Source organism: Procambarus clarkii, chromosome 13 (genome assembly GCF_040958095.1).
Source record: "Procambarus clarkii isolate CNS0578487 chromosome 13, FALCON_Pclarkii_2.0, whole genome shotgun sequence".
In the NCBI taxonomy this organism is placed as follows: Eukaryota; Metazoa; Arthropoda; class Malacostraca; order Decapoda; family Cambaridae; genus Procambarus; species Procambarus clarkii.
The window spans coordinates 28,141,280-28,153,498 of record NC_091162.1 but is presented as its reverse complement, the minus strand read 5'-3'; positions in this window follow the sequence as shown (position 1 = coordinate 28,153,498).

The window sequence follows — 12,219 nt, the reverse complement described above, 5'->3', positions numbered from 1 at the left end:
GGTGTTGTCAGTGACGGGAGGGGCCCTCCTGGTGCTGTCAGTGACTGGAGGAGCCCTCCTGGTGTTGTCAGTGACTGGAGGAGCCCTCTTGGTGCTGTCAGTGACTGGAGGAGCCCTCTTGGTGCTGTCAGTGACAAAGGGCCCTCCTGGTGCTGTCAGTGACGGGAGGGCCCCTCCTGGTGCTGTCAGTGACGGGAGGGGCCCTCCTGGTGCTGTCAGTGACGGGGGCCCTCCTGGTGCTGTCAGTGACGGGAGGGGCCCTCCTGGTGCTGTCAGTGACGGGAGGGGCCCTCCTGGTGCTGTCAGTGACGGGGGGCCCTCCTGGTGCTGTCAGTGACGGGAGGGGCCCTCCTGGTGCTGTCAGTGACGGGGGGCCCTCCTGGTGCTGTCAGTGACGGGAGAGGCCCTCCTGGTGCTGTCAGTGACGGGGGGCCCTCCTGGTGCTGTCAGTGACGGGGGGCCCTCCTGGTGCTGTCAGTGACGGGAGGGGCCCTCCTGGTGCTGTCAGTGACGGGGGGCCCTCCTGGTGCTGTCAGTGACTGGAGGAGCAATCTTGGTGCTGTCAGTGACGGGAGGGGCCCTCCTGGTGCTGTCAGTGACGGGAGGGGCCCTACTGGTGCTGTCAGTGACGGGGGGCCCTCCTGGTGCTGTCAGTGACGGGAGGGGCCCCTCCTGGTGCTGTCAGTGACGGGGGGGCCCTCCTGGTGCTGTCAGTGACGGGAGAGGCCCTCCTGGTGCTGTCAGTGACGGGGGGCCCTCCTGGTGCTGTCAGTGACGGGGGCCCTCCTGGTGCTGTCAGTGACGGGAGGGGCCCTCCTGGTGCTGTAGTGACGGGGGGCCCTCCTGGTGCTGTCAGTGACTGGAGGAGACTCTTGCTGCTGTCAGTGACTGGAGGGGCCCTCCTGGTGCTGTCAGTGACTGGAGGGCCCCTCCTGGTGCTGTCAGTGACTGGAGGGCCCCTCCTGGTGCTGTCAGTGACGGGGGGGCCCTCCTGGTGCTGTCAGTGACGGGGGGCCCTCCTGGTGCTGTCAGTGACGGGAGGGGCCCTCCTGGTGGTGTCAGTGATGGGGGGCCCTCCTGGTGCTGTCAGTGACGGGGGGCCCTCCTGGTGCTGTCAGTGACGGGAGGGGCCCTGCTGGTGCTGTCAGTGACGGGGGGCCCTCCTGGTGCTGTCAGTGACGGGGAGCCCTCCTGGTGCTGTCAGTGACTGGAGGGCCCCTCCTGGTGCTGTCATTGACTGGAGGGCCCCCCCTGGTGCTGTCAGTGACGGGAGGGGCCCTCCAGGTGCTGTCAGTGACGGGGGGCCCTCCTGGTGCTGTCAGTGACGGGGGGCCCTCCTGGTGCTGTCAATGACGGGGGGCCCTCCTGGTGCTGTCAGTGATGGGGGGCCCTCCTGGTGCTGTCAGTGACTGGAGGGCCCCTCCTGGTGCTGTCAGTGACGGGAGGGGCCCTCCTGGTGCTGTCTGTGACGGGAGGGGCCCTCCTGGTGCTGTCAGTGACTGGAGGGCCCCTCCTGGTGCTGTCAGTGACGGGAGGGGCCCTCCTGGTGCTGTCAGTGACTGGAGGAGCCCTCCTGGTGCTGTCAGTGACTGGAGGGCCCCTCCTGGTGCTGTCAGTGACGGGAGGGGTCCTCCTGGTGCTGTCAGTGACGGGAGGGGCCCTCCTGGTGCTGTCAGTGACGGAAGGGGCCCTCCTGGTGCTGTCAGTGACGGGAGGGGCCCTCCTGGTGCTGTCATTGACGGGAGGGGCCCCTCCTGCTGCTGTCAGTGACTGGAGGAGCCCTCCTGGTGCTGTCAGTGACGGGAGGGGCCCCTCCTGGTGCTGTCAGTGACTGGAGGGCCCCTCCTGGTGCTGTCAGTGACGGGAGGGGCCCTCCTGGTGCTGTCGGTGACTGGAGGAGCCCTCCAGGTGCTGTCAGTGACGGGGGGCCCTCCTGGCACTGCCAGTGACGGGAGGGGCCCTCCTGGTGCTGTCAGTGACGGGAGGGGCCCTCCTGGTGCGGTCGGTGACTGGAGGAGCCCTCCTGATGCTGTCAGTAACGGGAGGGGCCCTCCTGGCACTGTCAATGACGGGAGGGGCCCTCCTGGTGCTGTCAGTGACGGGAGGGGCCCTCCTGGTGCTGTCAGTGACGGGAGGGGGCCCTCCTGGTGCTGTCATTGACTGGAGGAGCCCCTCCTGGTGCTGTAAGTGACGGGGGGCCCTCCTGGCGCTGTCAGTGACGGGAGGGGCCCTCCTGGTGCTGTCAGTGACGGGGGGGCCCTCCTGGCACTGTCAGTGACGGGAGGGGCCCTCCTGGTGCTGTCAGTGACGGGGGGCCCTCCTGGCGCTGTCAGTGACGGGAGGGGCCCTCCTGGTGCTGTCAGTGACGGGAGGGGCCCCTCTTGGTGCTGTCAGTGACGGGAGGGGCCCTCTTGGTGCTGTCACTGACGGGAGGGGCCCTCCTGGTGCTGTCAGTGACTGGAGGGGCCCCTCCTGGTGCTGTCAGTGACGGGGGGCCCTCCTGGTGCTGTCAGTGACGGGGGGCCCTCCTGGTGCTGTCAGTGACGGGGGGCCCTCCTGGTGCTGTCAGTGACGGGAGGGGCCCTCCTGGTGCTGTCAGTGACGGGAGGGCCCCTCCTGGTGCTGTCAGTGACGGGAGGGGCCCTCCTGGTGCTGTCAGTGACGGGAGGGGCCCTCCTGGTGCTGTCAGTGACGGGAGGGGCCCTCCTGGTGCTGTCAGTGACGGGAGGGGCCCCTCCTGGTGCTGTCAGTGACGGGGGGCCCTATTGGTGCTGTCAGTGACGGGAGGAGCCCTCCTGGTGCTGTCAGTGACGGGAGGGCCCCTCCTGGTGCTGTCAGTGACGGGAGGGCCCCTCCTGGTGCTGTCAGTGACGGGAGGGGCCCTCCTGGTGCTGTCAGTGACGGGAGGGGCCCCTCCTGGCGCTGTCAGTGACGGGAGGGGCCCCTCCTAGTGCTGTCAGTGACGGGAGGGGCCCCTCCTGGCGCTGTCAGTGACGGGAGGGGCCCCTCCTAGTGCTGTCAGTGACGGGAGGGGCCCCTCCTGGCGCTGTCAGTGACGGGAGGGGCCCCTCCTGGCGCTGTCAGTGACGGGAGGGGCCCCTCCTGGCGCTGTCAGTGACGGGAGGGGCCCCTCCTGGCGCTGTCAGTGACGGGAGGGGCCCCTCCTGGTGCTGTCAGTGATGGGAGGGGCCCCTCCTGGCGCTGTCAGTGACGGGAGGGGCCCCTCCTGGCGCTGTCAGTGACGGGAGGAGCCCCTCCTGGTGCTGTCAGTGACGGGAGGGCCCCTCCTGGTGCTGTCAGTGACTGGAGGGGCCCTCCTGGTGCTGTCAGTGACGGGAGGGGCCCTCTTGGTGCTGTCAGTGACGGGAGGGGCCCCTCCTGGTGCTGTCAGTGACGGGAGGGGCCCTCCTGGTGCTGTCAGTGACGGGAGGGCCCCTCCTGGTGCTGTCAGTGATGGGAGGGGCCCTCCTGGTGCTGTCAGTGACGGGAGGGCCCCCTCCTGGTGCTGTCAGTGACGGGAGGGCCCCTCCTGGTGCTGTCAGTGACGGGAGGGCCCCTCCTGGTGCTGTCAGTGACGGGAGGGGCCCTCCTGGTGCTGTCAGTGACGGGAGGGGCCCCTCCTGGTGCTGTCAGTGACGGGAGGGGCCCTCTTGGTGCTGTCAGTGACGGGAGGGGCCCACCTGGCACTGTCAGTGACTGGGGGGTCAGTGACACACACACTCACACTCACACACACACACACACACACACACACACACACACACACACACACACACACACACACACACACACACACACACACACAGTGAGCCTCTAAGCGATGTACACTAACATAGATGGAATTACAAATAAAGCAAATGAGCTTGGAGAACGGGTACTAGAGGAAAACCCAGACATAATAGCACTCACAGAAACAAAGATCACGAAAACGATAACAAACGCAGTGTTCCCACAGGACTATTATGTTATGAGGAAAGAGAGGGAAGGAAGAGGTGGGGGTGGTGTAGCTCTGCTGGTAAGAAAAGGCTGGGACTTTGAGGAGATGGATATTCAGGGCTGTGAAGGTTTCAGTGACTACATAGCAGGTACCGTAAGAAATGGAGGGAAAAAAATATAGTCGTAGTCATATATAATCCACCACCAAATGACAGAAGACCTAGACAGGAATATGATAGAAACAACATGGCCACCATTAACATAATAGAAAGAGCAGCTTCTGTTGCTAGCAGGAATGGATCTGGACTACTAATTATGAGAGACTTCAACCATGGGAAAATAGATTGGAAGAACAGAGACCCGCACGGAGGACCAGAAACATGGAGAGCCAAGCTGCTGGACGTGGCAACAAGAAACTTTCTAAGCCAGCACATCAAAGAACCAACAAGAATGAGAGGAGAAGATGAACCAGCAATGCTTGATTTGATATTTACCCTAAATGAGTGGGATATCAGGGAAGTAAAGATGGAAGCGCCCTTGGGAATGAGTGACCACAGTGTATTGAACTTTGAGTACCTGGTAGAGCTAGGACTTATCTCCCCCAAAAAAGAACTAGGAATCAAAAGGCTGGCATACCGTAAGGGAAATTATGAACAGATGAGAAGTTTCCTATGTGAAATACCTTGGGACACAGACCTCAGAGATAAGTCTGTACAGGGTATGATGGACTATGTTACCCAAAAGTGTCAGGAGGCAGTAAACAGGTTCATCTCGGCCCAAAGGGAAAAATCCGAGAAGCAACAGAAGAATCCATGGTATAATAGGGCATGTATGGAAGCGAAGAAACTGAGCAAAAGGGCGTGGAGGAACTTCCGGAATAACAGAACAAGAGAAAGCAGAGAGAGATACCAGAGAACCAGGAATGAGTACGTCAGGGTGAGAAGAGAAGCAGAGAAAAGTTTTGAAAATGATATAGCAAACAAAGCCAAGACCGAACCAAAGCTACTCCACAGTCACATCAGAAGGAAAACAACAGTGAAAGAACAGGTATTGAAACTTCGAACAGGCGAGGACAGGTATACAGAGAATGACAGAGGTGTGTGAAGAACTCAACAAGATGTTCCAGGAGGTCTTCACAATAGAACAAGGTGAGGTCACTGTGCTAGGAGAAAGGGAGGTAAACCAGGCGGCCTTGGAAGAGTTCGAAATTACGAGAGAGGAGGTCAAGAGACACCTGCTGGAGGTGTCTCCTCCAGCAGATTGGTCCAGATGGGATCTCACCTTGGATACTGAAAGAGTGTGCAGAGGCACTTTGCTTGCCACTCTCCATAGTGTATAGTAAGTCACTGGAGCCGGGAGACCTACCAGAAATATGGAAGACGGCGAATGTGGTCCCAATATACAAAAAGGGCGACAGGCAAGAGGCACTGAACTACAGGCCAATGTCCATGACTTGTATACCATGCAAGGTGATGGAGAAGATCGTGAGAAAAAACCTGGTAACACATCTGGAGAGAAGGGACTTCGTGACAAATCGCCAACATGGGTTCAGGGAGGGTAAATCTTGCCTTACAGGCTTGATAGAATTCTACGATCAGGTGACAAAGATTAAGCAAGAAAGAGAGGGCTGGGCGGACTGCATTTTCTTGGATTGTCGGAAAAGCCTTTGACACAGTACCGCATATGAGGCTGGTACATAAGCTGGAGAGACAGGCAGGTGTAGCTGGTAAGGTGCTCCAGTGGGTAAGGGAGTATCTAAGCAAGAGGAAGCAAAGAGTTACGGTGAGGGGTGAGACCTCCGATTGGCGTGAAGTCACCAGTGGAGTCCCACAGGGCTCCTATCTTGTTTCTGATATATGTAAATGATCTCCCGGAGGGTATCGATTCATTTCTCTCAATGTTTGCGGACGATGCTAAAATTATGAGAAGGATTAAAACGGAAGAGGACTGTTTGAGGCTTCAAGAAGACATAGACAAGTTGAAGGAATGGTCAAACAAATGGTTGTTAGAGTTTAACCCAACCAAATGTAATGTAATGAAGATAGGTGTAGGGAGCAGGAGGCCAGATACAAGGTATCATCTGGGAGAGGAAATTCTTCAGGAGTCAGAGAAGGAAAAAGACTTGGGGGTTGATATCACGCCAGACCTGTCTCCTGCAGCACATATCAAGCGGATAACATCAGCGGCATATGCCAGGCTGGCCAGCATACGAACGGCATTCAGAAACTTGTGTAAAGAATCATTCAGAACTTTGTATACCACATATGTCAGGCCAATCCTGGAGTATGCAGCCCCAGCATGGAGTCCATATCTAGTCAAGGATAAGACTAAACTGGAAAAGGTTCAAAGGTTTGCCACCAGACTACTCAGCTACCCGAGCTGAGAGGTATTAGCTACGAGGAGAGACTACGGGAATTAAACTTCACTTCGCTGGAAGACAGAAGAGTTAGGGGGGACATGATCACCACATCCAAGATTCTGAAGGGAATTGATAGGGTAGATAAAGACAGGCTATTAACACAAGGGGAACACGCACAAGGGGACACAGGTGGAAACTGAGTGCCCAAATGAGCCACAGAGATATTAGAAAGAACTTTTTTAGTGTCAGAGTGGTTGACAAATGGAATGCATTAGGCAGTGATGTGGTGGAGGCTGACTCCATACACAGTTTCAAGTGTAGATATGACAGAGCCCGATAGGCTCAGGAATCTGTACACCTGTTGATTGGCGGTTGAGAGGCGGGACCAAAGAGCCAGAGCTCAACCCCCGCAAACACAACTAGGTGAGTACAACTAGGTGAGTACACTCATATACACACACACACACACACACACACACACACACACACACACACACACACACACACACACACACACACACACACACACAGGAAGCAGCCTATAAAGCAGCTGTCTAACTCCCAAGTACCTATTAATTTCTAGGTGAACAGAGGCATCAAGGTGCGAGGCCATTTGTTTCCGCCGGTGCCGGGGATTAAACCCCGGTCCCCTAGGTTCACAAGTCTACAGCGCTGTCCACTCAGCCACCACCCCCCTGGTAAACCACTGACTCCCTGTGTGTGTGTGTGTGTGTGTGTGTGTGTGTGTGTGTGTGTGTGATGTGTGTGTGTGTGTGTGTGATGTGTACTCACCTAATTGTGCTTGCGAGGGTTGAGCTCTGGCTCTTTGGTCTTTCCTCTCAACCACCAATCAACTGGTGTACAGATTCCTGAGCCTACTGGGCTCTATCATATCTACATTTGAAACTGTGTATGGAGTCAGCCTCCACCACATCACTTCCTAATGCATTCTATTTACTAACTACTCTGACACTAAAAAGGTTCTTTCTAACGTCTCTGTGGCTCATTTGGGTACTCGGCTTCACCTGTCCCCCCTTGTGCGTGTACCACCCGTGTTAAATAATCCATCCTTGTCCACCCTGTCAATTCCCCTGAGAATTTTGTATGTGGGGATCATGTCTCCCCTAGCTCTTCTGTCTTCCAGCGACGTGAGGTGCAGTTCACGTAGTCTGTCCTCATAACTCGTGCCTCTTAGTTCTGGGACTAGCCTAGTGGCATACCTCTGAACTTTTTCCAGCTTCGTCTTGTGCTTGACTAGATACGGGCTCCATGCTGGGGCTGCATACTCCAGGATTGGTCTTACATATATGGTATACAAGGTTCTGAAGGATTCCTTACACAGGTTTCTGAAAGCAGTTCTGATGTTAGCCAGCCTCGCATAGGCCGCTGATGTTATTCTTTTGATGTGGGCTTCGGGAGACAGGTTTGGCGTGATATCAACTCCCAGATCTTTCTTTGTCCGTTTCGTAAAGGACTTCATCTCCCATTCAGCATTCAGTGACTGGCCTCCTAGTTCCTTCTTCTAGTTTCATTACCTTACATTTACTTGGGTTGAACTTTAGTAGCCATTTGTCGCACCATTCCTTCAGTTTGTCTAGGTCATCTTGTAGCATCATACTATCCTCCTCTGTCTTGATCCTCCTCATAATTTTTGCGTCATCAGCATACATCGAGAGGAACGAGTCAATTCCTTCTGGGAGATCATTTACGTGTATCAGAAACAGTATAGGTCCAAGGACTGATCCCAGTGGGACTCCACTGGTGACTCCCCGCCACTCCGAGACCTTACCTCTCACGGTGATTGATTGTTGCCGCCGAAGGCGGCTAGTTTATTGTGCACCCCATACTCATCCTGTGAGCGGTAGCGCAAAAGCATTACAGAGGGCACAAAAGGTCTTTATCAGACCTCATCTTAGATTATTACATAAACAATTTCTTTAATCCTTCACACCTTATAGATACAATGTCAGCTAGTTACAGAGAAAGTGCTATTACAAGAGCTACATATTTACAATAAGTCATCATACATTAATGGTAGGTCTTGTCGTTAATACATAATAGTTTGGCCAATGGGGATATTACAGAGTCATAGGGGGAGCTTCTGTTTATTATTAGTCCTCACAATACACTACTTGTTTCTGAATCTTATATGTCGTTCATCTACTGGAAGCAAAATGTGGGTACAGTGCAAGGATTTCAGGTAATTTATCCATGGTGATAAGATAGGTTGCCATATCATACAGCGTGAGCTTAGATTTATCTCTAAAAGGCTCAATTTTACAACAGTCCAAGATAAAGTGTTCGAGTGTGTGTCCCTGCCTATGTCCACACACTTTACACTTTACTTCATCTAGATCCCTATACAAGCCGAACTGCCAGAGATACTTGTAGCCAAGTCTTATACGAGCTGTGACAACATCTGTTAGTCTGCTGACTTTGTTACTTGCCCCATACACATGTTTTACTTCACACATTTCATTGTGATGAACAATGGACCTACTAGTTCCAGTTTGCACTGTTCTACTTTCTTCAAATCCATCCAGGAGTTCTCGTCTAATGACACTTTTAAGGGACCTATTTGATAACTCAAGATTCCATTCAATACTGTCTTTATTTACTGCAGCCTTAACAAGGGCGTCAACTTTGTTATGTTCCTGCAGGCCAATGTGAGAAGGAATCCACAACATTTTTATATTTACCCTCTTGCTAAGTATTCTTACATATCTACGTCTAGCTTCCAAGACAAGCACGTTATTACTTGATTGCAAACTGTTTATTGTTCGTAGTGAGGATAGGGAGTCAGAAATAATTAAGCTGTCTACTTCAGTGTTGTCAATAATTTCGAGTGCTACCAGTATCGCTACTAACTCAGCTTGCATTGTGGACGCCCAGTTACTAATTCGGATATTTCTTTGAACTGTGCTGCCATCGGGCTGATGAGCAATAACAGCACTTCCTGCCCTCCCTGTAGCTGTATTGAGTGATCCGTCAGTGTATATGGTCTGTGCAATGTTGTTTTCATCTTGTATATTGTGAATGTGTTCTATGGTGCTTAATTTAGCAGCAAGCAGAGCATTAGGGTTGTTTGTGATTAGTTTCTTGGTGGGGTATGCAGGGGTCAGGATGTCAAAAGGTACTATCTGCCAGGGTGGAAGGAAGTGCTGTACTCTTTCATCTGTATATACATCGAGCAGTCCCATCATTTTAATATGAGTAGCTGTTCTTTGAATCCATTTAGACTCGATGGTTCCATTTCGTATGTGTTCTAACAGTTCAACTGACACAATGTTGTTTTTGTTATCACGCAGAAGCTTTAGTCCCATCATAAGATTAATTTCAAATATTCTATCTCGAATGCTAAGTATATTTAATTCTTTCCGCATGTTGAGAACTTTGGTAGTTATAGGACAGCCAAGTATAATTCTGAGTGCTTCATTTTGCATTTTTTCCAGTCTATCAATACTTTTGCCATTCTGCAGGACCAAAGCTGGTGCATGATAGTCTATCAGAGACCTTATATACGCTAAATACATCATTCTTGCTATTCTAATATTAACACCGTACTTAGGGCTGTACCCCACTACAGTTCTGAGAGCCTTGAGTCTGTCTCTACATTGTTGATGTAACTTATTGACTGCAGTTGAGGTACAAGGGACAGAGACACCAAGGTATTTGAAAGAAGAGACATAGTCTATTGGTATGTTGTCTATCTTAAGTTTTCGTGGTCCACTTTTGCGGTTTCCAATTTGTCTGTTAAATACCTTAGTTTTAGCAGCGTTGATTACAAGACCAAGGCTCTCACAAGCTGTATGTATACAATTTAAGACTGTTTGAATTTCGCGGTGGGTTTTAGTATGCACAAGGATGTCATCTGCATAGCTGATAGTGATGTTTGCCGGACTAGTTGGGATTGATTTTAGTAAAGCATTAATTAGAACATTAAACAAGGTAGGACTGAGTACTCCTCCTTGTGGAGTGCCTAGTTGCATTACTTTAGTTTCACTCTTGTAGCCTTGGAACAGTGCAGAGGACTTCCGGTTGGTAAGATAGCCTCGTATCCATTGTAATAAATGTCCCCCTATATCCATTCTCGCTAATTCATACATAATCACTTCCCTATTAGCAATATCAAAAGCATTTTTTAAATCAAGAAATGTTGTGTACTTGTGCCTTTTATCTCCATGAACAGTAAGAAAGGTTGTGATACAGTTGTGTACACTTTTACCATGTGTGAAACCATTGATATCAGGTGACATGTGCTCTTTAACTCTACACAATAATCTATTAAGCACCATTCTCTCAAAGGTTTTGGACATGCAACTGGTCAGTGAGATGGGACGGAAAGCATCAGGTTGGCCAGGCTTTGGTACAGGTACCGTAAGACTGGTGGTCCATGATACAGGCAACTGCCCAGTGACATAGCTGGCATTAAACAATTCTAATAATGGGTTACCGGGTACACAATGTAGGAGTCTTAGAATATCATAGGTGATACCGTCCTCACCAGGAGCAGTGCTACTGCCTCTGGAGAGGGCTGCATCCAATTCATAATCTGTATATGGAACATCACATTCATCATGTTGCTTGCTCAACATGAAATTTATGAGAGAATTTCTGTCTGTGGACCTCTCCTGCAATTTCTCCCTAGTGCTAGCTGGTAACATTCCAAGGCTGGAAACCTGAGCCCATTTTGTAATTAACTGATTGACTGTAGCGGATTTGGGTGTAAAACTTGTCTATTATTTTTACCAATAATTTTGTTTATGCCTTTCCAGGCTTTGCCCAGGGGAGTATGCAGGTTAAGTCCACTAACAAAACCCTCCCATTCATTTTGTCTCAGTTCAGTCATTCTCTCCCTTGCCGCTGCAAGCGCGGCCTGAAACAGTTTGAACATTTGAGGAGTTCTAAGGTTCTTATATGCTTTACCTGTCTGTCTAGCAATTGATTTAAGCTCTTTCAGTTTAGCATCATCATAGTACTGGTTGTGTCTGACCTGCTTACCGGTACGTCTTTTTGGTGTGACTATTTTTGATGGCCTCATAGGTATTATTTATGAGGTCATCATAAAACTGTTGTACATTCTCAGGCTCATAATTGTTATACCAATGTTCTATGCTGTCTATAAAGAGTTTTTCTTGCTCTTTCCTTACTGTTAGCCTGCGTCTACTCAGCTTAGTGCCAGGTAGGTCAACATTAGCCATGTGTATGTTAGCTGTTATGACTAAATGGTCAGACATTAAGTCATCCATATTATCAGTCTCATGAGTTGTGTATGACAGGTTAAAGCTAATGCACCTATCTAGGACTCCTCCATATATTTGCGTTGGTTGATTCTTACTGATAATTTGAACATCATCATACGTATCGAGAAGTGCCAACAATCTTCTCCCGTTGGTGTTTGTGAGTTGATCCCCTAATTGTTTGTGTTTAGCATTTAAATCCCCAATTAATATTGTAGAATCAGTATGTGCAAAACTACGTAGGTCAATATACTGGAGGAGGCCAGTAGGTGCATAGGCGTTCAAACCATTAAGTGTAGGGTTACCAACGTGTACCCGGATACCATGATATTGAAACCCCTCTCGTTGTTGGGCGGGGAGTAGCTCATGCGGCAGGGATTTTTTAACATACATAAGACACGTATTTTTTGATCTGGGATTATAACACTGATAACTAGGCAGATTCTGCGGGGTTTTACCTGCTGCGGGAGTTAGGGTTTCCTGGAGGCAGACAATATCTATGTCTTCAGTCATAACCTTATGATGGAGATCTGAATACCGTTTTCTAAGAGAAGCAATATTCCAACTGAGTATCTTGATGCCACTGTACTTGTTCTTATGAGATTCAGAGGCCGCCATTGTTCTATTGTACTTTATCAGTCTGCAGTTTCAGGAAAGCAAGTATGTCTACATACCGGTTGTAGT